The sequence below is a fragment of the Sus scrofa genome, chromosome 7, assembly GCF_054392235.1.
Source record: "Sus scrofa isolate SSC_HxYL_T2T_F1_AM1 chromosome 7, Sscrofa_HxYL_maternal_Yorkshire_Landrace_v2.0, whole genome shotgun sequence".
In the NCBI taxonomy this organism is placed as follows: Eukaryota; Metazoa; Chordata; class Mammalia; order Artiodactyla; family Suidae; genus Sus; species Sus scrofa.
In genome coordinates, this window is record NC_139389.1 from 33,813,870 (window position 1) to 33,837,577 (window position 23,708).

At 43.2% G+C, this 23,708-nt stretch overlaps 1 protein-coding gene and 1 long non-coding RNA gene across 5 annotated transcripts in view; one reads left to right on the forward strand and one right to left on the reverse strand.

Moving 5' to 3' along the window:
* The window catches only part of TAP1 (transporter 1, ATP binding cassette subfamily B member), a 682,515-nt gene that overhangs the window by 192,534 nt on the left and 466,273 nt on the right, over positions 1–23,708 (reverse strand). The gene's annotated exons all lie outside the window — the stretch shown is intronic.
* The window catches only part of LOC106504373 (uncharacterized), a 66,851-nt gene continuing 43,694 nt past the window's right edge, over positions 552–23,708 (forward strand). For 2 of the 4 annotated variants that reach the window (XR_014809910.1, XR_014809909.1), the window contains exons 1-3: positions 552–838; positions 1,226–1,346; positions 17,730–17,806. This is a non-coding gene — a long non-coding RNA (uncharacterized LOC106504373). Of the gene's footprint in view, positions 839–1,002; positions 1,347–17,729; positions 17,807–23,708 lie in introns of all 4 variants that reach the window. The other 2 variants (XR_014809908.1, XR_014809907.1) reach the window with 1 other exon arrangement.

The window sequence follows — 23,708 nt, forward strand, 5'->3', positions numbered from 1 at the left end:
GTAAGGCATGTTTGTATACACGACCGGCCCGTGGTGTTTGGAAGGGTGTAATACCTCCTCCCTGCCCTGCGAGAACCTGGTTTATCTAAAGCTCGAAAGAAAAGGCGCGGCGGTGGGGAGGGCTCCCAGACATCCCGGCCCCCCGGGCAGCCTCCCCGTGAAGGAGGCCGGGGCGGGGACTACAGTTCCCAGAACTGAGTGAGCGGGTCCCCTCCAAGCCCGGGTCGGGTGGAGGGAGGGCCGCGCGCGCGCGGGAGTTGTCGTTCTGCGCTTGTCCAGGCAGCGGCTGAAAGCAGAGGGGTGGGAACGTCGAGTGAAGCCCTCGCGGCCTCCCGTCTCGAGTTCCTCGAAGGGGTCGGAGGTCAGGGGCCCACGGCTACGCGCCGCGTCCCGGGCCCGCTGTGCACTGCGAGGTTGGGGAGGAATCGCGTCTCCCGAAGGGACTGATGCTGCCTCCCGCCGGCGTCCCCCCCCTTTCTGCCCCTCACTTCCTGTTTCCTTTGCCCTTCGAGCCCCCGACCCCATCCGCCCCAAATTCCTCAGGCTCACTCAGCCTCTGCCCTCTTGGCGGAGGAGTCGGCATCCGGTTCTGACAGTCCACCGGAGGGCACCCCACTCCGCGCTTGGCGTTTCTCTCTTTTGTTCCCCCCTGCTATCACCCTCAGTCCCACGGATGCATGCAGGGGGGTACCCTCCAGCCCACAAAGACCGCAGACACGGTGACCGGGCGCTCACCCCAGACCTCTCATCCTGCAGAAGTAGACAACAGCCACTTCATCCCTTTCTACACCCGCCTCCCTGGAGCCCAGATCCTGACTCCCCTTCTCTCCCACCCCAGGTATCCAGGGGGGTGACGCTCCCGGGATGTGAGGGCGGGAGGAAGGTGGGCGTGACTCCTGGAGTTTCCAAGGGAGAAAAACAGATGCGGAGGAGTAGGGGGAAGATACCGAGGTGGAAGCTGTGAAGAGTCTGGAATGAACTCGGCTTCTCTTCTGGTTCCAGGGGCTGCCAGGAGCGGACTCCCCCACCCTCCCTACCCCAGCTCCCCACGATCCCCATTCTGGCCAGCCCTACCCGACTAGGCAGCCTCTTCTGCCTGTTCCCCTGGCCTCTTGCTTCACCCCGGAACCGCCTGCAGGTCCTGGCCCCGCTTTTCTCCCCTCCTAGAGCCCCAGTCCACACCTCCACCCCACCCTGCCCGCCATGCCGTTTCTCACACTTCTAGGGCCCTTCTCTGCTGCCAGTGCTCTGTCGCCCTCCTCTGTCCCCAAGACGGTGAATTTTGGAGACATGCCTGTTTATTGAGGTGACACCAAGTGAGTCGACACACAGAACTGTTGCCCCAGGTACGTCTCCCTGACCCACAACAAAGACAAACTGACTACCCGACCTGCCCAGGCATTTTCTTTCCTGGCGGAAGAAGAAGGTGTTGGGGGTGTGTCTGTTCCACTCCCTGCTCCCCTGGGTTATTTCCCCAAGTCCTTCAGCCCCTGTCAGTTAAACCTACACTTATGGGCTTAACTGAATGAGAAACAACATTTGCAGAAGGGAACTTGACTTTTTTTTTTTTTTTTTGTCCTTTTAGGGCCACACCCACAGCATATGGAAGTTCCCAGGCTAGGGGTCCAATCTGAGCTGTAGCTGCTGGCCTACACCACAGCCACAGCCACACCAGATCTGAGCCGAGTCTGTGACCCACACCACAGCTCATGGCAAAGCTGGATCCTTAACCCACTGAGCGAGGTCAGGGATCGAACCCGAGTCCTCATGGATGCTAGTCGGGTTCGTTACCGCTGAGCCCTGATGGGAACTCCTTGACTGTTTTGTTGAGGGACAGGATACTCGTAGGAAAATAACAACCCAGAGGAGCAAGGTGGAGTAAGAAAAGTTGACGCTAGACTTGGGCAGATTGGGGTCCAGATCTCCACCTGGAAACATACAAACCATGAGAACTTGCATAAGAACTGAGGTGGGGGTCCGCAGTTGTGTTTTAACAAGCCCTCTTTGTGAATGTGACGTGGGCCAAGGCCCAGAACCACTGCAATAGATGCTCTTGTCCTTAGAGGGTGAATGCCAAGTGTCTCCTGAAGGAGGGGTGTCAGGGGAATCACTAGCTGCCATAGGATGGTTAGGAAAAACTTCACCTGGAGGTGCCACCAGGCTGGGGTGGATGGGAGGGGAAGAAGGGAACAGGTGTGGGGGCCAAGGGATGGAGGGAAGCCTCTCTCTCCGGCTTCTTGCTCCCTAAACCATAGCAGATCATGCATCTAAGTGCAGTGGTAAAGGATAAGGTAGACTCTTTAGAACTTGGCATATTTCTCTCTGTGGTGCATCCAGGAGGCTGGTTATTGCCCCATGCAGAAAGGAATTAAAGAACCTTAGAGTCAAAAGGATCACTTGGAGACTGCTGGTCAGTTTTACCCTTTCAGGAAATATGTGTTGAGTCCACCACGTGTCAGGACTGTTCTAGGACCTGGGGACCACTAACAGGCATGTGATGTGGCCCCTGCCTTCAAAAGATTTGATCTGGGCTGTTCACGGTGAGAATCTCCATGCTGAATCCATCATCTACCTACCATCCATCAGGTGTATCCACTATCATATCTCTCAAGTCTCCATCATAATTCTCCAGCCCTCTCCCTCCCGGGTCCACCCACCACCTGGACCATCTGGCTCTTCTCTGCGTCCTTGCGATGGCTGGAGAGGCTGGGAAAGGCCTCCGGTCCAAGCGGCACACACACCGAGTTTAAGAGTTTAAGAGAGACCTTTTTTTTTTTTTTTTTTTTTTTTAATATGGAGATCTGATCGGTTCAGGCACCCTGCGGAAACACATTCAATGCTTTCCCACCGACCTTAGGTTAAAGACCCAAGTCCTTAACCTGGCCTCTAAACCCTGTGAGGTGTGGCCCAGCGGTTCTTCCCGCCTCACCGCGGATGCTCACCGCTAGAGCTCCACTTCCGCTGCGTGGCGCTCCCTGCCCTCCGCCCCTCGCCCCCTGCCCTCCGCCCCTCGCCCCCTGCTCCCCGCCCCCCGCCAGCCCTTGAGCCTTCGTGCAGGCTGGGCTCTGGGCCTGAAAGGCTACTTCTCTTCATCAGATCTCAGCTCCTTCATCAGGGAAGGTACCTAGACCTTCCTTTCGGGTCAGATCTCCTCTTTTGAGTTCCCACACCAAGATGTGCTCTTCCTCAGGGGCACTGGGTGCGGCCACAGGTCTGAGTTTCTTGGGAATTATTATTACTATTATTATTATTATTGTCTTTTGTCCTTTTAGGGCCGCACCGGTGGCATATGGAGGTTCCCAGGCTAGGGGTCTAATGAGAGCTGTTGCTGCCCAGCCTACACCACAGCCACAGCAACCCCAGATTCAAGCCACCTCTGGGACCTACACCACAGCTCAAGGCAACCCCAGATCCTGAACCCACTGAGTGAGGTCAGAGATGGAACCTGCAACCTCGCGGTTCCTAGTCAGATTCGTTTCCGCTGTGCCACGAGGGGAACTCCTGTTAGGGATTATTCGATTGATGTCTGGATCCCCATAGAAAGTAAGCTCCCTGAGGGCAGGAACCATGACTGCGGATGCTCACTCCTGCCATTCCCTGGACGGAGAATTGAACACTCCATGAATATGGAGTTCAAATGTTGGTTGAATGATGCATGTGCCAGGATCTGGGGGAAGGGAAGACACATTTCCGGACCTCAGGATTCAGGTCATGATTCTCCCTCCAGCAGCTGAAGCCCTGAAGTCCGACCTGTCATTTTCTCAACACCATTTGTTCTTCCGTATTACCTGGCCTCTGCCATCTCCACAGTTGTGCCTTCATCACAGCCTCCTCCATCTTGCCTAAGTATGAGACCCCTTCCCTCTCTGAGTCTCTAAGGGCCCTTCCTGGTTTTGCCTCATTGGCTTCAGAAGGCAGCATGAATAATGTGGCCACAGTACAGAATGCAGAACCAGAATATCTGGGTTCAATAACTAGGTAAAAGGCCACTGTGGCCTTCAACTGGCTATGAAACCACTCTGATCCCTAGCCTTCTTAATGATAAAATGAGAACAACTTCAGAATCAAGCAAGATAGAGGCATTAGAAAATCTGAACGCACCATCACCTAGAAATACTGTATAAAATATGAAAAACGTAAACATATGACTAAGTTCTCAAAAGTAAAACCCCAGGTACTAGAAACAAAGAGGAAACCGAAAGCTGGAGGATGCACTGGCTGTGGCTGTGGTTACTAGGAGGGAACTGGGAAGGAACAAGTTCTGTTACCTAAGGGCTGTTTTACCAGCCACCAGGGACAGAAGAGATCTTAGTCCTGAAGAAAGGGGGAACTTAGATGAAAGGCAACCAAAGCTGACTCAAAAAGAAATAGAAAACCCGACAGATCTGTAAATTCTAATCAATTGAATGACACACCCACACACTACCCAAATGATTTTATAGTTTGTGTTATTCTGCCAGCTCTTGCAGGAATTATTTATTTATATAAGCTATCCTGGACAATGGAAAAAGAGGACCAATCACACTTGTAAGGCTAAATATCTTAAATGAAATATTAGCAAAGTGAATCCAGTGGATTTTGTGCAAATGTGTGTATGTATACATGCATGTATGTGTGACCATGCAGGGTTTTTTCCAGGAATGCAAGGATGGTCTGCTTAAAAAAAAAATCTATTAATGATATTTACAACTTTGCCATATTAAAAGGAAAAAATACGGTTGTTGTAAAAGGTACAGAGAATGCACTGGATAAAGTTTAACACTAATGATTTGAAAAACATCTAGCTAACTAGGGATAGAAAATAACCTCCAGGGTGTTCCCATTGTGGCTCAGTGGTAATGAACCAGTCTAGTATCCGTGAGGATGCACGTTTGATCCCTGTCCTTGCTCAATGGGTTAACGAGCCTGCATTGTTGTGGCTGTGGTATAGGCCAGCAGCTGCATCTCCAATTCCACCCCTAGCCTGGGAATCACCATATGCCACAGATGTGGCCCCCAAAAGCAAAACAAACAAACTTCCAATGTTAATACAAGGATACTAGTTTTCACTGTTTCTATTCAACTTGTGCTGGGGGGAGGGTCTGAATTGGTACAGTAAGAAAAGTAAAAAATAAAGCCATCGCTATGCATAGATGATTGATTATTTACAAAGAAAATTTATGAGAGTCTACAAGTAATTAAACTAACACACCCCTTTCTGGGGGGAAAGATATATTCAAAATCAGTATGCCTATCCCATGGCAGTAAACAAATAGATTTTGTTTTAAGAAAACACCATTTGTAATAGCAACAGAAACTATGAGATATTTAGGAATAAATATAGCAAAATATGTGCATGATCTTTATGGAGAATATAAGTCTCTGTTGGAGAACATGAAAAGAAGGCAAAAAGAAAGGAGAGATATGCCACGCTCACGAAGAGGAAAATTCAATGGAAAGCTAATAATTTTTCTCAAATCTCTAAATTCAATAGGGTTCTAATCAAAACCCCAACAAGTTATTTTATGGCACCTAATAAGCTGTTCTTAAAATTCTCGTGGAAGGGTAAATGGCCAAAAAAGTCAGAATGAATTTGAAGTGGAGGAATAGTGGAGTTTCACTGTATGCCAGTTTATTCAAGCTAGAGTGATGAAAGTAGGGCAGTCCTGGCACATGGACCAATAGACAGCTGGTATGGACTAGAACTTCATGAAATCAGACCTTCAAAGATGTGAGAACATAGTGTATGACGAAAGTAACTACAAATCAGTGGAAAAGGATGAACTCTTTCTTAACTTCTCTGGGGTTAATTGGCTATCCATTTGAAGATGAGGCAGGAGTTCCCAATGTGGTACAGGGCTTAAGGACCTGGTGTTGTCTCTGTGGCCATAAAGTTTGATCCCTGGCAGTAGGTTAAGGACCCAGCATTGCCACAGCTGTGGTGTAGGTCACAGCTGTGGCTCAGATTTGATCCCTGGCCTGGGAACTTCCATATACCACGAGTGGGGCTGAAAAAGAAAAGAGAAAATGGGAGCTCCCGTTGTGGCTCAGTGGAAAAGCAGGTTGGATCCTAGCCCTTGCTCAGTGGGTTGAGGATCCAGTGTTGCTGAGCTGTGGTGTAGGTTGCAGATGTGGCTAGGGTCTGGTGTGGTTGTGGCTGTGGCCAGTGGCTACAGGTCAGATTTGACCCCTAGCCTGGGAACTGCGGGTGCAGCCCTAAAAAGCTAAAAAAAAAAAAAAAAAAAATGAGGCAGAGAATTATTTTATCACATCTACAATTTGAAGAGTTTGGATAAAATCTGTGTAAGTTCACATTCTTTGTTGATTTAATTACTGGTCAAAACAATGTGGCCTCTGTTTCTTTTCTGTATGTGGCCTCTAAACTCTTAAGTAGTTTGCTTCCTTGAAGTTATTGTATTTCTTTTTTATTTTCAGCTGTTTCTTTGGTTCCACATTGATAGTTTCTGTTTCTATCATGTTCTCAATGTGTCTCATTCTCAATGATCTAGGATTAAAAAATAAATATAGGAGTTCCCATTGTGGCTCAGTGGCTTACAGAAACTGTCTCTCTGAGGATGTGGGTTCAATCCCTGGCCTCGCTCATTGTGTTAAGGATCTGGTGTTGCTGCAGGCTGCCATGTAGGTCACAGGTGTGGCTCAGATCTGGCATTGCTGTGGTTGTAGTGTAGTCTGGCAGCTGCAGCTCTGATTCGACCCCTAGCCCAGAAATTTCCACATGCCGTGCAGATATGGTCCTAAAAAGAAAAAAAGAATTAAAAGGAAAAAATATAATTATAGTCAAAGTTTGCAAAATTTAAATGTATTTATTTTCATCAAAATATATAAATGTAAAAAAAACCCCTTAAAATCCTTCTAATATCTTTACCAGTTGTTTTCTTCTAAAATATTCAAAATTACCTATTAAAATTAGGCAAGATACAAATGGTAATGAATAAACATTAACACTTCCAAAAAAATTAATTGAAGTTGATTTTTTACTTAAACACATTATTAAATAGTTTTATGGACATCAAACTATTCCCATGGTATTCAGTATTCATCCACTTACCGATATAATCAACACCCTACTTCACAAGTGATGTCTAGACCTACACACATACGAGTTCAAGAGTAGTAAGAATCATTTAATATTGCAAAATGTTCCTCAACTACCATTTGCAACTGCTGTGAATGCAGCAGAGTCCATGCTCCTAGACCACAAAAAGAACAAGAAAAAGCAACACTACAGAGAGATGATACTGTATCATGGTATTTGAGAGTTATGTAATGAATTAGTTAAGTTGTATTTTCTTTTACCTAAGAGTTTCTAACTGCTTAAATTCTCCTTACACTCCAAAACAGTGTATGCTTTGGAATCTGGCAGAGGCACAACCTCAGACGTTCACAGGATTTGGTTGTAGTCATCTTTTGTTTCCGGGATACAGAGCAAGGGATTGCAGAGGCATTTCCCTGGGGCCTGAACAGTGCTCCTTATGAGAGCAGATGTTCAGGGTTTCAGGTTGTGCTAGAGCTGAGGGCCAGATCCCAAGTGACAGAGGTGCCTAGGTGTTGTCGAATAAATGTTGTGTTGCGATAGGTGAGGTCCCCTAAGCTATCGAGTGAATTTTCCCCCAACTTTTCATAAGAAAAGTTTCAACCTTACAGAAAAGTTGAAACTATAATGCAGTTATTGCTTGTACACCCACCACTTCCCGTGGTGAGTGGGAATAAGTTTGGCCTTATTCTCTTTGCACATTTACCCTTCTCCCAGATGGGCTCTTTGCTTGTATGGTCAGCTCTATACAGATGTCTCTAAATTCATGATGAGTCTAAACCCTCCCCCTGAGACGCCACTAGAACTTCTGACTGCTTTCCAGATATTTACCCAAGAATGTTACACAGATCCCGATGCAACTTGTTCCTCATGGAACTTACCATTGTCACGCCATATCCCCAAATCCCTTGCTCTTCTCGAATTCCTAATTTCATTTGATGATGTTGTCATTCAGTCAGTTCCCAAGTCCCCAAAGTCACTCATAGCTTTTCACCGTCTATATCTATTCTATCACTGAGTCAAACTGGTTCTACTTCCTACCTATAACTTTCACTTTGTGTTCTAAAAAATATACAATTAATACATGATTTTTCACAACTTATGCAATTCAGAAATACAAGGAATGAAGAGACAAAATTCTTCAGTTTCCTTCATCCAGAAATCCTTGACTGCACATTGAAACTCTGTCCACATTCCAAAGGAATATCTTCTGATTAACTAGCCCTTGTGGCTGCGGTATCCAGGCCCACAGCTGGCTGTGCCCTGGGAAGAGAAGGGCTTCAGAGAAGAAGGCCACACAGGCCCTGGACCTGCACCCTAGTGATTTTGCTAGGTTCGCTGATTCCGAGACATCCAGAGCATGAGGCCAAAGAGGAATCCATGTTCCCTGGACCTGGGAAGTGGGGAGGGTGGTCCTAGCCTGATGGGAGGTGTAATGTAGGGCTTTAAAGTGCAGGGCCCAGGCCAAGAGTCCCGCTTGTCCAAAGGGAGTACTAGTTGAGTAGGGCTGAAACAATGGTCATTTAGTTTTTTTCATCAAGTATTTATTGAGTTGTTACTATAAAATGGGCCCTATGCATGTCCTGAAAAGCAGCTGGTGGACAGGGCAGTTCCTTTCTTCACTGGGTTCCCATTCAAATTCAGCAGCTTCCTGTTTCATGGGCATCTTTCCCCAATGTGTCCAGTGCAGGGACACCTGGGATATTAATATGGAAAACTCGCTGGTGACTATTTTTCCATAAATACGCTAAATAAGTGTTATGCTGCTTAAATCAGAATTAAGTTTTGTAATTATTATAGAATTTAAAGGAAACTTGTAGTTATGTTGTTCTAACATAAATTTGATCTTCAAGATAAATGGGTAATAGGCTTCCTCTCAAAAATCGCTGTGGGCCATTATTTAGAATGCACTGCCCTCTGGTGGTTAAAATGCAGTACTTTTTTTCAGTTTAAGATTCCTCAGAAAGTTCCATGGGTCTCTGCTGATGAGATTTGTGACATTTTGAATTTTCTCACTATGCTTATTTTCCCATTTACTACTGTTTTCTTGACAAAGATCCTAGAGTTGTCGAAATTACGTTAAAATAGGAGTTTCGTCGTGGCGCAGTGGTTAACGTATCCGACTAGGAACCATGAGGTTGCGGGTTCGATCCCTGGTCTTGCTCAGTGGGTTAAGGACCCGGCATTGCCGTGAGCTGTGGTGTAGGTAGCAGACGCGGCTCAGATCCCACGTTGCTGTGGCTGTGGTATAGGCCGGTAGCTACAGCTCCGATTCGACCCCTAGCCTGGGAACCTCCATATGCCGCGGGAGCAGCCCAAGAAATGGCAAAAAGGCCAAAAAAAAAAAAAACAAAAAAACAAAAAAAAACATGCGAAACAACCACTTCGTGGAGTTTTTAAAACACTCATCAGGAGTTCCTGCTGTGGTTTGGTGGCAATGAACACGACTAGTATCCATGAGGACGCAGGCTCAGTCCCTGGCCTCGATGTGTGGGTTAAGGATCTAGTGTTGCCATGAACACTCGTGTGGGTCGCAGATGCGACTTGGATCCCGCTGTGGCTGTGGCCGGCAGCTATAGCTCCGATTTGACCCCTAGCCCGGGAACGTCCATATGCCGCAAGTGTGACCCTAAAAAGCAACAAGCAAACAACGCCTCCCCCCCCCCCCCCCACTTCAGAGAATCCCAGAACAAATTCCAAGAGATTAGGGCAGAAAAACGTTTCCAGTTTTAAGATTTATCAGAAAAAATAAATATGAAAAAGTGGTTAAGAAACTGGAATGCTCTGCCTAAGTGATGGGAACATTTTTATTATAATACAAAAGTTATTATTAAGACACGGTAATTTTAAAAAGGTCAAAATAGGAAGATAAATGACACAGGAAACCCCACTCTCCAAAGTTAGAGACAGTCACAATAAATTTTTTTGGTATTAAAAATGCAGCATTTCAAGGCTATTGGTGTATTTATGACCCATTCTCACCATTATCATTTTGCCCAGAGTGTCCATATACGAATTGCTCAGTGGATATGTGCTTTGGGGGTGAGAGAAAGACAAAAAAAATTTGATTTCAGAGACGAGGAATCTTGACAAATGGTAGTTCAGATTTTACTGTAGTAACTTAGTTCCACGTACATACCTATCCTCTAGAAATTCTTTACCCTGGATTCTCCAGCCAACTAGTTCTTCCTCTCTAAAAAGTCATTAATAAATCTTATCTTGTGGGTAAAGTTATAATTTATGGTCTGGGATGGCCTACATTTCTCCTTTCCCAGCTCCTGTAGGTCATCTTTTACAGGGCTCATATTTTCAGCAGACTTCTGGCTTCTGAGGACATATTAGTAAGGCAGAAAGACCACTTTTTCCATTATACTTACTTAGAGAATAGTTTCTGTTGTCATTTCTATTGACGATTTCATTTCCATCCTGTCTTCTCTGCACAATTCTGGTTGACAGTTTCACTTTCAAAAGAATAAGACTTTCGGAGTTCCCATTGTGGTTCAGTGGAAATGAATCTGATTAGTATCCATGAGGACACAGGTTTGATCCCTGGCCTCACTCAGTGGGTTAAGGTCTCAGCATTGCCATGAGCTGTGGTGTAGGCTGCAAATGCGGCTCAGATCTGGCATTGCTGTGGCTGTGGCTATGGCCGGCAGCTATGCTGCGGGTGTGGACCTAAAAAGCAAAGCCAAAAAAAAAAAAAAAAAAAAAAAAAAAAGAAAAAAGAAAAGAAAAAGACTTTCGTAATAACTTTAAATGGAGTATTATATATATATATATATATATATTTTTTTTTTTTTTTTTTTGCTTTTTTAGGGCCACATATGGAAGTTCCCAGGCTAGAGGGTCAATTGGAGCTACAGCTGCCAGCCTACATCACAGCTACCGCCATGAAAAATAAATTTTGCCATTTGCAGCAACATGATTGGACTTGGAGGGCATTATGTTAAGTGAAATAAGTCAGAGAAAACCAAATACTGTATGACGTCACTTATCTGTTGGAATCTAAAAAAATGCAAGGATGTAGTGAATACTAAAAAAAGAAGCAGACTCACAGGCATGGAGAACAAACTAGTGGTTGGTTACCAGTTGAGGGGAGGGTAACACAGAGGTAACGCAGCAGGAGATCTTATTGGGTATGAGACAGGCGACAAGGATACATTGTACAACATGGCGAATATAGCCTGTATTTTGTAATAGCTTTAAATGGAGTGTAACCTTTAAAAATTGTATGCATTTAAAAAAACTTAAAAAAGGTGTGTAACTGCTATCATACACACAAAAGCACAGCATGATCCCAGTATGGTTATGCTCAGAAAAATACTGTCAGAAAAGATGACAAAATATAAAAAAGTGGTGACCGTACCAGCGATTTGAATGATTAAGCATATTCATAGCACTTATTTGTCCGTTATTCAGATTTTGTAGGAAATTTTCCATGTCTCTGTTCAAGTCGAGGTCCATGTTCCACGGCTTGCACTGGGGGGGGGAAGGGCAAGGTTGGTTGTCACCTTGTGGATCAGGTCCCTTTTTTAAAAAAATTAAAGTAGAGTTGATTTACAAGGTTATGCCATTTTCTGCTGTACAGCAGTGACCCAGTCATACATATATATGTATATGTGTGTGTATATATGTGTGTGGGTGTATATATATATATATATAACTACATGTATGTATGTGTGTGTGTGTGTACACACACATCCTTTTTCTCTATCTTCAATGGATCAGGTCCTTTAGATGCGGTGTTGAAAGGAAGAGGTGCAACCCGTTCTCCTCTCAGCCCTTCATACAGATGTTTTCTTCTCTCTAAATCTGAAAGTGTTTTCCTTTCTACTTCTCTCCCTCTTATTCCCTTCCTTCCTGTTGGGGGCGTTCCTGTAATTATCACCTAGTTTTTGTGTTCTTCAAAGAATTATAATTACTTATGCCTTTTGTCTTGAGGACAAAATATTTATTTTAAAAGCTATCCGATTCATTCACACGCTCTTTCTTTGGATCAGCTGTCCTTAGAAACAGGCTAATAACATGTTAGTAAAAACATAGGGGGATACTTCTCTTCTTCTTGCTTAAAATTTATTGAAGAGCATTTATATTTTTATGGCACTTAGTTTTAGATCATTTATCAAGTAATCAAGGTACCTGAGCTGGAATGGAAACTGGCAGGTTTCCTGTGCCACCCACTCAAGAGCTGTGAGAGGTGGTGGTGAGCCTTTGGCATAGATTTTCTTCAGAGGGAGGGATATGGTGTCTGTAGGATCTTTTCATAGTCTGAAATTTACCCTCTATTTCTTTTTTCTTTTCTTTCTTTCTCTCTTTTTTTTTTTTGCTTTTTTTTTGGGGGGGGGGGCTGCGAGATATCTGAGATGAATATCTGTGAGACATCCATCATTTTCAGTTTTCTCACACCCATGTTCTGCTAGTTGGCTGAATTTATTCCTTCTCCATCCATTTCCTTTCTTAGCAGATATGCCTTTAGATTCAGAATCAGTAGCAAGTTCCATCATCAGTAAAGTGCAATTATTCAGACAAATTTCATTCATTTTGTGAGCTAGAGGTTGGATATCTGAGACTTCTGATTGAACTTGGTTTGTTCATGGAACTAAGTATGTGGTTCTATCCAGCTGTCTTCTGCTTCCTGCTGTATGTTCTTCTGCTTTTTTTTTTTTTTTTTCCCCAGCTGTACCTGTGGCATGTGGAAGTTCCCTGGCCAGAGCCAGAATCCCAGCCAGAGCTATGACCTATGCTACAGCTGCAGCAACAATGGATCCTTAACCCACTGAGCCAGAGTGGGAGCTCATGTATGTTCTTAAGCCTGGCATTTTCTTCTCAAACTCAAGGCATTTGTACTTGATTTTTACTTGATTTTTTCCCCTCATTTAGTTTAGTTCCATTAGGTACACCTTGGAAGATTTAGCAGACTTCCTTATGAGAGTAGATGAGCCAAAATAATAAATAATACAATATAACACAATATAATGCTTTTTATTATTTCCTATTTAGAGTGCGTTTAGAATTTGAAAAATATTCTAGCTTCATAAAAACTTCACGATGTCAATAATAACCAAGTGACTTTTCAACTCTCACCTAATATCTAATGGATCAGTATCGTGTGACTATAGAAGGTTTTTGACTTCTTTTACTTTAAATTCCCAACATTTGTTTCTTACATAAACTGTGAACAAGATTCTTTAAAAAATAGCTTAGAGGTTAATCTATCTCTTTATCATCTTGTTCGTGGTTCTCAAACACTGGTGTTTATCAGAATCATCTGGAGGCACCCCCTGATTGGCACCCCCTGGCCTGAGTTTCTAATGCAGCAGGTCTTGGATGGAGAGTAAGAAGGTGGATTTCTAACAGGTTCCTGAGTGATACTGATGTTGCTAATGTAGGGATCATATTAATTTATGCTAATATAAAATGGTCATATAAATTTTTGTTTGTATTCGTATTTCACTTATTTTTTTAAAGGCTTTTTATTTTTTTATTTATTTTATTATTTATTTATTTATTTTTTGTCTTTTTGCTATTTCTTTGGGTTGCTCCCACGGCATATGGAGGTTCCCAGGCTAGGGGGCGAATCAGAGCTGTAGCCACTGGCCTACGCCAGAGCCACAGCAACTCGGGATCCGAGCCGTATCTGCAACCTACACCACAGCTCACAGCAACGCCGGATCCTTAACCCACTGAGCGAGGCCAGGGGTCGAACCTGCAACCTCATGGTTCCTAGTTGGATTCGTTAACCACTGCGCCACGACGGGAACTCCCCTCACTTATTTTTTATATTTTTAAATTTTTAAAAAATTTTCTTTTGTATTTCACTTATTTTTTATCGATGGTCTCCATTTTCTAAGTTTAAAATCAGATGTTTTACATAAAAAGCCATATCTAAAACCTCATCACAACACACACACACACACACACACACACACACACACACACACACACACACACGACAGGTTCCTAACCTTCCTTACCCTTCCCGATTCCTTGTCTCAGAAGCAATCATTGTCGACTCTCAGGGCTCTTCACAGCAGTCAGGTCAGGCTGATGTTGGCCAGTCACGCAGCCAGTGGTATCTGAGATAGCTACACCATCGAGGGCTCTAAGACTTGGTGGATCTTCTTTGTAGCTAATCCTCTGAGTCTGTAGGCGTACCTTTTGTGGATACTTGTAGGCAAAGCCCCCTCAGTTGGCTTTTTTAGTTCCATCGTGGGAAACTAGTCTCACCTTTTCTAGGCGACTGGTTTGGTTTCATGACATCCTTTGGGTTTGTCTTACAATCTCAAGTGGGTCTTACACAGCATTCTTCTACAGGATCAGCTGTGGCCAGTGAGATACCGTCCTCTGTTACAGAACCAAACTTGGGCTTTATATAAGGGATTGAGCATCTATGCACAGTAAATCCAATCTACTGACACTGGGCTGTGGTGAAGGAAAGGTCAACATTTATTTCAGGGCGCCACGAAAGGAGAATGGGAGGCGATTGCTCACAAGACCCAAACTCCCCAATGGCTTTCAGGGAAAGGTTTTTAAAGACAGGGTGAGGGAGAGGGTTGTGAGGTACATGATTAGCTCACATCCAATTCTTGGATCAGTTGGTGATGAGGTAATCAGGAATCAACAATATCAACCTTCTGGTTCCACCCAGTCTGGGCTCTGCGTGTTTGTGGTCAGTATGCATTTAACTTTTTCCACCTGGTGGGGGTTTCGGTATCTGCAAAATAGCTCAGAATATTATCTCAGAATATTTGGCTCAGAATATTATCTATAGACTTTAAGGGGAACTTAAGGTCCTTGCCTTTGTTTTATGCTTAAATTATCATTACTTTGTCTTGCTTGAGTAGAAGCAAGTAAGACAAAGGAAGTTGTTTTCCTTTGTTTCTGCATTTGCTCCCTTCTCTGATTAAATTTTCTCCTTGGAACTCAGGGAAAGCCTAGGAGGCTAAAGTCTTTCCACAAATAAGAGACAGCGGACATGGCAGGGTGCTGCTCGGTTACAGCTCCCCTCAAGAATTCTGGTCATTGATAGAATGGGCCAGCGTTGAAACAACATGCAAGACTGATGATGAGCTCCTTAATTCTCAGATTTTGTTTCTCAGTCATTCTGGCATCTCGCATTTTCGCTATTAAATCCTCAATATGTGACTTGAAAGAGAAAAAGATCTTGTCTGGGCTCACCTACTGACTCCGTGTTAAGCCTGATTCTATGGCATGCAGATGTCTTCTGTCTGCAGAACGCTTGGATAATAGAGATCATCTTTGGACTGCTGCACAAGCCCTGTTCATCCAAGAAGCCTTGAGGCAGCGGCTTGACTGAACCGTTCCTTCTGGAGTCTGTAAAGCCAGGTATAATTTAGGATCCTTAGAACCGATGGATTCATTAAATCCATGAATTCTTCCATGTTCTCAAGGTCCTCCCAAGAGAGGTCTTTTATCTCAGGTTTTTCTGAAAGAGAAGACTTTTTCTTTTTAATGTGTTCACTCCCACATTATTATGACCCTTTTGACTCAAGTATGAAGTATCAATCTTTTAAAAAATTACAGTTACTGAGGGAGTTCCCGTCATGGCACAGCAGAAACGAATCTGATGAGGAACCATGAGGTTGCGGGTTCGATCCCTGGCCTTGCTCAGTGAGTTAAGGATCTGGTGTTGCCGGGAGCTGTGATATGGGCTGAAGACACGGCTTGGATCTTGCGTTGCTGTGGCTGTGGTGTAAGCTGGTGGCTGTAGCTCTGATTAGACCCCTAGCCTGGGAACTTCCATATGCCTCGGGTGCAGCCCTAAAAAGACAAAAAACAAACAAAAAATTAGTTACTTTTTTATATAATTATTTTAAATGTTCTCCTTTTCTGCCTTTTTTTTTTTTTTTAAATCCTCTGTGAGCCTTTTTATTTTCCTCTTACAGTCCCTTAGTATCTGTGAGGAAATTGGTTCCAGGACCCCAGAGGATACCAAGCACTTCAGATGCTCAATCCCTTATATAAAATAGTGTCGTATTTGCATTTAACACACACATACCCTCCCACATACTCCAGATTACTTATGATACCTAATACAATGTAAATGCTATGCAAATAATTGTAAATACAATGTAAGTATTATGTATAGAGTTGCCTGAACAGCAAATTCCAAATTTTGCTTTTTGGAGCTTTCTGGAATCTTCTTCTTCTTTTTTTTTTAGGGCTGCACCTGCAGCAAATGGAATTTCCCAGGCTAGGGGTCAAATCAAAGCTGCAACTGCCGGCCTAAGCCACAGCCACAAGCAATACCAGATCCTTAACCCACTGAGCAAGGCCAGGGATCGAACCACATCTTCAAGGATACCACTTGGGTTTTTTTTTTTTCCTGCCTTTTTTTAGGGCTGCACCTGCGGCATATGGAGGTTCTCAAACTAGGGGTTGAATTGCAGCTACAGCCACCAGCCTCCACTAGAGCCATAGCAATGTCAGATCCAAGTTGTGTCTGCGACCTAGACCACAGCTCATGGCAATGCCAGATCCTTAACCCACTGGGCAAGGTCAGGGATTGAACCTGCATCCTCATGGACACTAGTCAGATTTGTTTCTGCTGAGTCACAGCAGGAACTCACTAGTAAGGTTCTTAACCCACTTAGCCACAACAGGAACTCCTAAAAAATATTTCTGACCCATTGTTGGTTGAATCTGCAAATACTGAAACTGTAGGTACAGAGGGCCAACTGTATATACTGATTGGTTCTGTTTGCAAATTTTCAGGCTTTTTCTATTGACAATCATAATAGAAGCAATGTATTTCACAGATCAGGTACCTCATGAAAATGACGAAAAGAAGAGCCAGGTTAGTAGCAATAGCTGAAAAAAGGGAAAGAATTATTAACAACATATATTGGCATCTGAAGGTCTAATACTCAGTTACACAATTTACCCCCAAGTTGCAGAAGAAAAATTGAGAACCAAGACATGTATCCAGCAAAGGCCGATCAATATGTCAATGTATTTATTACAGATAAAATTTAGTTTAGATTCCCAAGTATGGCTGGTATCAGGGGCCAAATGGCATTTTCTAGTATTTCATTCTAAATTTAAGTTGTTATCTATAGTTAGAGTTTGATGACTGTAGCTCCATTCCCTACCCACCCCAGCTTGGTGTAACATCACTGCTTGATGGAGCAGAAACTGTATGTCTCTTGAGGAAAAGCCATTGTGAAAGAGAAGGAGAGGAGTTCCCATAGTGTGCAGTGGAAAAGAATCTGACTAGTGTCCGTGAGGATGCAGGTTCGATTCCTGGCCTCGCTCATTGGGTCGAGGATCCAGCATTGTCATGAGCTGTGGTGTAGCTCACAGATGTGGCTTGGATCTCTCCTTGCTGTGGCTGTGGTGTAGGCCGGTAGCTGTAGCTCTGATTCAACCCCTAGCCTGGGAACTTCCATATGCTCTACCGCTGGCCCTAAAAAGAAAAAAGAAAAAAAGGAGAAGAAAAAGAAGGAGAGAAGGCTAGAAGGGGAAAAGTGGAGTGTGGTTAATTCCTTCTGGGCTCCCCAGTCAAGATGCGTTGATCTGAACAGGAAGATTATTTCTGTCGCCTCTAAGTTTTCCGAGACACACAACTGTCCAAGAGACAGAAGGTATGGAAAATGTATATTATAGAGGTCAGGCATACATTTTAAAATAGACTAAGTTTCTTAATAGTAATAGCAATTTTTTTCTTTTTCTGCAGCTTCCATGCCACCATAGATGGGGATGATGCCCTGCGAAAAACACAAATGCAATTAATGACGCCTCAAAAGTACTCAGGTTTGTGTTTTATTTTATTCTATTTTTATTTTTTGTCTTTTTGCCATTTCTTGGGCTGCTCCCACAGCATATGGAGGTTCCCAGGCTAGGGGTTGAATCCGAGCTGCAGCCGCTGGCCTACGCCAGAGCCACAGCAACGCGGTATCCAAGCTGCGTCTGCCACCTACACCACAGCTCACGGCAATACCAGATCCTTAACCCACTGATCAAGGCCAGGGATTGAACCCGCAACCTCATGGTTCCTAGTCGGATTCGTTAACCACTGAGCCCCGACGGGAACTCCCCAAGTTTGTGTTTTAAAAGCAGAGGTGCTAAAGTTAAAAAAAAAAAAGAAAAAGAAAACAGTTGCCCAAAGGAATAGAAATTGGTAAATTAAAAAACCCCACAAAAACAGATGGGGCCCTTATCTAAACATCTTGGAATTAGCTTGGCTAGAGTTAAATTAGAGGTTAAAATGTAGATGGATTAAGAGGACTTGCAACCAATGCACATTACTAATAGAAATTAAATTCTTAGGACAAAGTTCATAATTTTGAAGTTTATCCATAATCACCCATAAGACAATAAAACACTCTCTTGGGAACAATTTCAGCTGATGATCTGAAGTAGCTCAAGATTATATATCCTGCTGGCATATAGTCATGCAGAATAAAGATATCCATAAGGCATGCTCACTTTGAGAGCATTCCAGCATTCAAGTTCAACAGATGGACCCCAGAGGCCTGGCGAGGGAAAGAAGTTGACAAGCCTGGGAATAGTGCCATGACCTATGAGGACAAATTTCAAAGGAGGGTTTTTGTCTACCTGATAGAAACTCTAATGACTGGACATCTCTGTTTTGGTGCCCTGTGGGTACTCAGACGATATGTGCAGTCTGTCTTTTCTAGGCTTCGTGAAGAAGGCGGCATGTAGTGATTGCTTATTTTAAATTACCAATTAAGATAATGCGAATTAAAATTAATAAAACTTCAAACTTCGCCATCAGTTTTTTCAATCATTTAAAATCATTCATTCATTAACATTTATTGAAAACTGATCAGTACTCTACACATCATGAGAGTTAGAGGGGATATAGAACTGTATATCACATAGTCTCTTCAACCAAGAAATTCAGGAGTTCCCATTGTGGTTCAGTGGATTAAGAAACCCACATAGTATCTGTGAGGATGTGGGTTTGATCCCTGACGTTGCTTAGTGGGTTAAGGATCTGGTGTTTTTGCAAGCTTCAGCGGAGGTTGGAGGTATGGCCTGGATCTGGCTTTGCTGTGGCTTTGGCATAGGCTGGAAGCTTCAGCTCCAATTGACCCTCTAGTCTGGAAACTTATATGCTTCAGGTGTGGCCCCCACCCCCACAAAAAAATTCATAGGCCCTTTGGGGAGATTCGCTAGCAAAAAATAATTAAAATTAGTTTATGTGTAAAGTATAATAATGGCAACACACAAATACATTTGTTGCACAAAATAAGCAATCAACTCAGGAGAAATCAGCTAAGCTTTCACAGAAATATAAAGAAAATTTTTTGTAATATATGTACAACATTCAAATACAATCTCTAGTATGTCATGTAGGATAATTTTTTAGATGATAATTTTCTTTTTTTTTTTTTTTTTTTTTGCTTTTTAGGGCTGCACCCGCATCATTTGGAGGTTCCCAGGCTAGGGGTCCAGTCAGAGATATAGCTGCCGGCCTATGCCACAGCTCACGGCAGCATCACACCCTTAATCCACTGAGCGAGGTCAGGGATGGAGCCTGAAACCTCATGGTTCCTAGTTAGATTTGCTTCTGCTGCACCACAACGGGAACTCCTCAGATGATAAATTTTTGTTAATATTATTAAGTGTAGCTCAATGAATGGAAGAAAATTGTTTACTTAACTATACTTATTACAGAGAAGACAGTTGCTAATGAATAAAAGTTTTGCTTTGTTTTTGTGCTTTTGTTGTCATTTTTAACGATGGGTGGGGATGGCATTAATGTAAGAGAATGTCGAAATAACTTTCCTAATGACTTTAATGATGTGCATTTTCAAGAAGAGTCCAAAGTCAAATTTTGGGATTAAGCTGATAGGTTCTATGCTTTCATTCTTTGCTCTATGTTTAAGTATTTGATAGATAATCAACAGAGACCTTCTGCAGAGCACAGGGAACTCTACTCAGTATTCCGTAATAACCTGGGAAAAGAATCTAAAAAAGATTATATAAAAATATATGTATATATAAAACTGAATCACTTTGCTGTACACCTGATACTGACACAACATAGTAAATCAACTATACTTCAAGAAACAATAAAAATTAAATTAAAAAAAAGAATTTTGGAGTTTTGGCTAGTGGAAATAAATCTGACTAGGATCCATGAGGATGCAGGTTAGATTCCTGGCCTCGATGAGTGAATTAGGGATCCAGCATTGCCCTGAACTGTGGTGTAGGTCACAGAAGCAGCTTGGCTCTGGCATTGCTGTGACTGTGGCATAGACCAGCAGCTGCAGCTCTGCTCCGACCCTTAGCCTGGGAACCTCCATATGCTGCCTGATCGGCCCTAAAAAAAAAAGCAAAAAAAAAAAAAAAAAAAAAAGGAATTTAATAGTTACTATGAGGTTAGATTTTGCCAAAAATGTGAGACATTTTCAGGTTTTTTTTTTTTTTTATGATGTGGACACTGAAAAGATACATGAGGAGAAGACATAAAATTCTAGTTTCTTTGTTCTGAAGAAGCCCTTTATTGGCCAAGTTGCATAAATGACTGTTATTCACTAGATGGCAGAATACTAAAAAGAATGCTCTGGCAGAGTACCGTTGGTTTCGTCAAACTGCTGGGTGATTGGATTTAAGAGCTTTCATATTGCTGCAAACGTCAATGATTCATTAAGTGACACTCAATATTCTGATAGCTCCTGCCACAGACGAAGGTAGTTACTCTAAGTCAATAACGAAGCCTTAGATTTGTAAGGGACTTTTTGTCATCCCATTTCCTTTGGCATGCCCCCAAATGTTTGCCTTCTTCTGTGTTTCCTAGGATGGTTATTTTCTTTCTTTTTTTTTTTTTGTCTTTTTGCTATTTCTTAGGCCGCTCCTGGGGCATATGGAGGTTCCCAGGTTAGGGGTTGAATCGGAGCTGCAGCCACGGCCTACGCCAGAGCCATAGCAACGCTGGATCCGAGCTGCTTCTGCAGCCAACACCACAGCTCACGGCAACGTCGGATCGTTAACCCACTGAGCAAGGGCAGGGTTCGAACCTGCAACCTCATGGTTCCTAGTCGGATTCGTTAACCACTGTGCCACGACGGGAACTCCCGGTTATTTTCTTTATAGTCTTCATGGCTTCCTAACTCATAAACCTCAGAGATATTCTTGAATCCTTTCTTTCTCTCGCTCCTCTTTCGCACGATATTAAATATCATGAACCAAGGTCTGTTGACCTACTTTGGCAGCTGGACTTTCTGAGAGGGCTTCTCCTCTTGTTTATTCCTCCTAAAGCAGTCAAGGCACTGCTCTGGGTTAAGTCATGCTTGTTTCTTACACAGTCTGTCTAATTTTCCCCTACGTGTCCTTTCTGCCTCAAGTCTTGACAGTACAAGCTAACTTCTGTACTGTCTAGGCATGATCTTTCCAAAGCATGTTTCGTCACATCAGGCTATTTAAAAAAAAACGTAGGTGTCACTTTTTATGTATCAGATGGGCAAAAAAATTTGAAAGCAAAATTTGATAAAAACTCACCATTGGCAGGAATGTGGGGGTACAGTTATGGGAGGGCCACTGAACTTCTCTCTTTATGGTAGGTAACTGTGCCCTAATTTTTTTCTTTCTACATTTACACCTGTGGCATATGGCAGTTCCCGTGTTAGGGGTTGAATCGGAGCTGCAGCAACAGTCCAACGCCACAGCCATGACAACCCTGGACCCAAGTTGTATCTGTGACCTATGCCACAGCTTGCAACAACGTCAGATCCTTAACCCACTGAGAGGACAGGGATTAAACACATCCTCACAGACACTACATCAGGTTCTTAACCTGCTGAGCCACAATGGGAACTCTCTGTGCCTTATATATTTTTTTTTAATTAAAAAATTTTTTTTGGAGTTCCCGTCGTGGCGCAGTGGTTAACGAATCCGACTAGGAACCATGAGGTCGCGGGTTCGGTCCCTGCCCTTGCTCAGTGGGTTAACGGTCCGGCGTTGCCGTGAGCTGTGGTGTAGGTCGCAGACGCGGCTCGGATCCCGCGTTGCTGTGGCTCTGGCGTAGGCCGGTGGCTACAGCTCCGATCCAACCCCTAGCCTGGGAACCTCCATATGCCGCGGGAGCGGCCCAAGAGATAGCAACAACAATAACAACAAACAACAACAACAAAAAAGACAAAAAAAAAAAAAATTTTTTTTGGTCTTTTTAGGGCCACACCTGCAGCATATGGAGGTTTCCAGGCCAGGGGTCCAATCGGAGCTGTTGCTGCGGGCCTATGCCAGAGCTGCAGCAACACCAGATCCAAGCCACTTATGTGAACTACACCACAGCTCATGGCAATGCTGGATCCTTAATCCACTGAGCGAGGCCAGGGATCGAACCTGCAACCTCATGGTTCCTAGTCGGATTCGTTTCCACTGCACCATGATGGGGACTCCTAAAATTTTTTTTTATTATAGTTGATTTACGGTGTTCTGTCAATTTCTGCTCTACAGCAAAGTGACCCAGTCATACATATGTATTATCCTCCATCATTCTTTTTCTCACATTATCCTCCTTTATGCTCCATCATAAGTGACTAGATAGAGTTCCCTGTGCTATACGTCAGGATCTCATTGCTTATCCACTCCAAATGCAGTAGTTTGCATCTACTAACCCCAAACTCCCAGTCCATCCCACTCCCTCCCCCTCTGTGTCCTATTTTTAATATTAAAAATAAATATTTTCTTTGAACAGTCCCTCTGCTGTTATTGTATTGCGGCATTATTTCTGAGACTCAAACCTGTAATGAATGTTAATATTCATCAATATAGATACTTTTAGGTACAGTTTGGAATGTCAACATAAAGGAATTCTGTGCAGTCCTGACGAATAAAGTGGATCAAAATGTGTTGACAAGGAACTACTTTCAGGGTATATTACTAATTGAAAGAACAAGATACAGAGTGAGATGTAAGCGTGGGAGTCATTTGTGTTAGAATACTTATTTCATGTTTTTTGCATACACACATACGAACTCATATATTGGAGACAATGTAACATGTTAATGGCATAGATTGTTGAGCTGTACTTGTTGGGTCCAAAGCTTAACTCTACCACTTACTAGTTTCATGATCCTGGGCAACTTGGTTAGTCTTTCTGGGCCACAATTTCTTCTTTGTAAAATGGAAATGATAACAGTAACTCCTTAATAAGGTTGTTGTAAGGATTAAATGGGTTAATATGCCTTACTTTGGACAGCATCTGGCATATAAGATCTATATTAGTGTTTACTCTGTTTTTTTTTTTTTTTTTTTTTTTTTTTTTTTTTTAGGGCCTCACCCACGGCATATGGAGGTTCCCAGGCTAGGGGCTGAATTGGAGCTACAGCTGCAACCTACACCACAGCTGATGGCAGTGCTGGATCCTTAATGCACTGAGAGAGGCCAGGGATAGAACCCACAACCTCATGGTTCCTAGTCGGATTTATTTCCGCTCTGTCACAGCAGGAACTCCTATTAGTGTTTACTCTGAATTTATATTTTATGCGACCTCTTCATAGGAAGGATATATAAGAATCCTTTCTGGAAGATGGCTCTAGGGGCTAAGGGATGTATTTTTAGACATTACTTTATGTACACTACATAAGTAATATTAAAAAGAGAATATCTTTTAAAAATCCTTCAGTGGTACTCTACCACTTTAGGGTGAAGCTGAAATTAATTCAAAACCTTTCCTGTCTGG